Source organism: Hyla sarda, chromosome 6, assembly GCF_029499605.1.
Source record: "Hyla sarda isolate aHylSar1 chromosome 6, aHylSar1.hap1, whole genome shotgun sequence".
Classification (NCBI taxonomy): domain Eukaryota; kingdom Metazoa; phylum Chordata; class Amphibia; order Anura; family Hylidae; genus Hyla; species Hyla sarda.
In genome coordinates, this window is record NC_079194.1 from 20,803,661 (window position 1) to 20,806,912 (window position 3,252).

Genomic DNA, 3,252 nt, shown 5'->3' on the forward strand with positions numbered 1-3,252 from the left:
ATTTTGTTCCTGTTAATCTGTCAAGGGCCTACATACTGTGAAAGTCCAAGCAAAAGCAATCATCTGCTGCTGTTCTAGACAAATACTGTTTTAAAGGGGTACTCCCGTGAAAAACTTTTTTTTTTTTAAATCAACTGGTGCCAGAAAGTTAAACAGATTTGAAAATTACTTCTATTAAAAAATCTTAATCCTTCCTGTACTTATTAGCTGCTGAATACTACAGTGGAAATGCTTTTCCGTTTGAAACACAGAGCTGTCTGCTGACATCACGAGCACAGTGCTCTCTGCTGACATCTCTGTCCATTCTAGGAACTGTCCAGCGTAAAAGGAAATCCCCATAGCAAACATATGCTGTTCTGGAGAGTTCCTAAATTGGACAGAGATGTCAGCAGAGAGCACTGTGTTCATGATGTCAGCAGACAGCTCTGTGTTTCAAAAAGAAAAGAGTTTCCACTGTAGTATTCGGCAGCTAATTAGTACAGGAAGGATTAAGATTTTTTAATAGAAGTAATTTACAAATCTGTTTAACTTTCTGACACCAGTTGATTTAAAAAAAAAAGTTTTTCACTGGAGTACCCCTTTAAGAGTAGTGAAGCGCATTGTCCTAAACTCATACACGCACGAAGTATGTCAGGCAGAGAAGTGCCAGGACATGCACAGAGGAGTGGCAGAGGCCTAAATACTTCAGGCAGAGGTCACAGCAGACTAGGGGCGAGTGGCAGCAGGAGTCGCAGCGAGAGGCCTGAGCTATCAGCTAGCGGTCATGTCTCGACCAGCAACCCATCTGCCGTCGTCGATTGGTTAACATGGTCACCCACTTCATCACAAGTGACATCTGACACCCCCAGTCAACAGTTGGTGGGTTCCTCAGACACAACCCTCAGTTAGCATGGCCCGGGAGCAGTCCCTGTCCTCACATTGCCTGTGTCCTATGCTGTTCCCTCTCCTACAGAAGTATCTTATGCTGTGGGTTCAGCTCCACTATTCACTGAGGACGATCTAATAGAGGACAGTCAGCAGCTACTGCCCAGCAAAGAAGGGGAGGAGACATGCGCCGCTTCCTCCACTAGGTGGGCAAGTAGTGATGAGGAGAGTGATGTTGGAGGCGGTGTTGTCAGGGTTCAGGGTCCTGAAGCAGACACTGTCGAGGAAACTGAGGAGGACATCAGTGACGTGCAAACACAACTCGATGATGAAGAAACTGATCGCAATTAGGAGCCGGGTGCAGAAGGGGCTTCATCATCATCAGGAGAAGAGAGTTGCAGGTTGCCAGCGAGGCAGCAGCTGAGCCAGCAAGGCGGTAGAATGGTTGGTAGTCAGCGTGGTGGCAGAAGTTGAAATTCCGGAGCCAAACGTGCTGGGGAGACCACCTGCTTCGCGGCAGTCTACCTTTCCGGGAGGTAGTGGAACAGGGGTTCCTGGAGACGGCGGCAGTAGCAGTCAATTTGTACGGACTGTTGGTGGGAAAATCAGTTACTCTGCGGTGTGGCAGTTTTTCATCAAGCATCTGGAGGAGGTTCACATAGCCACATGCAAGATATGTCGGCAGAAGGTGAAGGGGGGCTAGGGTCCCAATGTCGGCTCCACGGCCCTGCATCAACACATGCTTTGCCACCATAAAGCAGCCTGGGAGAACCATGGCTCCGATGTAGTGGTCCAGCCTGCTGCATCACCCAGTGGCCAGCCCCTTCCTTCATCCAGCCAGCCAAGGCTCCACCACCTCAGCCGAAGGGAGCTGTGTGTCATACCCTCCTTCTGGTGCTCCAGATGCTCCTGCTTCTCCCACTTTTAGTCAGCCATTCCACTAACAATTCATCCGCAAAGCCATGTCCAAGAGACAACAGTATGCGTCCACTCATCCAACAGCGCATAAGCTGAATGTGCTCCTGTCTAAGATGCTGGTGCTGCAGTCCCTACCTTTTCAAGCGGTGGACTTTGCACTGCACAATTTTGTGGAAGAGAAGGTGTGCCAGTCTTTGAGCCTGTCGGTGTGTACCAAAGGGCACGGAAGCGCCGACATCTGGAGCTGTAACTACGGTCAGGGACAATATATGTCTTTTACAGCTCACTGGGTGAATGTGGTTCCTTCCCATGGTTTGCCTTGTTGAAAAGAGTCACACAGGGGATGAACTGCTAAAAGTCATTTGTAAAGAAATCAGAGCATGGCTCACTCCACAAAAACTGGAAATGGGAACCATGGTGACCGACAAAGGGAAGAACATTGTGGCAGCACTGCGACAAGGAAGGGTGACCCATGCGCCCTGCAAGGCACACGTGTAAAATCTGGTTGTCCAGCAGTTCCTGAATTGTTCCCACCCTTTTTCAAGACATCATAAGGATGGGAAGGAAACTTTGCATGCACTTCAGCAACTCGTACAGGTCAGACATCTCTGCAGGTCTAGATTTTACATCTAGCCTGATTGTTATCAGTAATTAATATAAATATTAATTACCTGTCTCGTGGTTCCTTTATTGCAGCTGACGGGGGTATGTGTCAGGTATACCTTCTTACTCGGCATCAGTCACCTGTAAAAAAGACACAACGATGATAACATGTTCCTGATACATGCTACAGACGCTAATATATGTAACACTCTAGGGCCAGAACTATTTATCTCAGTAATTTTGAAATATTATTTATTTATTCACACATTTTAAGGGATATATATCTTATTTTTATTTTTGTGGGAAGGAGGGCAGGATATTAGTAAAATATTAGGTTCAAACGCTGGGTGCCGGCTTCGGGGATCACGCAGCCCCCTCGTGACGTCACACCCCATCCCCCTCCATGGAAGTTTAGGGGAGTGGGTGTGATCTTCATCACACCTCCACCCATTGACTTGCATTTAGGGGTCATGGAGTGACATAACGAGGGGGTGGCGACACCCGAAGCCCGCACCAAGCATTAGGAACAAAATTTCCCGAACTCTAGGGAGTGGATTACCCCTTTCAGACTTAAATTTGCCGTCAGTCAGTCCAAGGACTAAGGTAAACTTGTAAACTCTGCGGTCATTCTAGTCTATTCTTTTACATATTGAAAAAGGGATTCCTGCAGTTAAAAAACAGATATTAGGTATCATATATGTTCCTAATCTTTGTGCCTGAGATATAATTGTGTTATATAAAAAGCTATCCATAGACGATATACTTATAAAAAACACATATATCTTCATGTATAAGGTAGAGACTGTGACATCTCTGCAGGTCTAGATTTTACATCTAGCCTGATTGTTATCAGTAATTAATATAAAT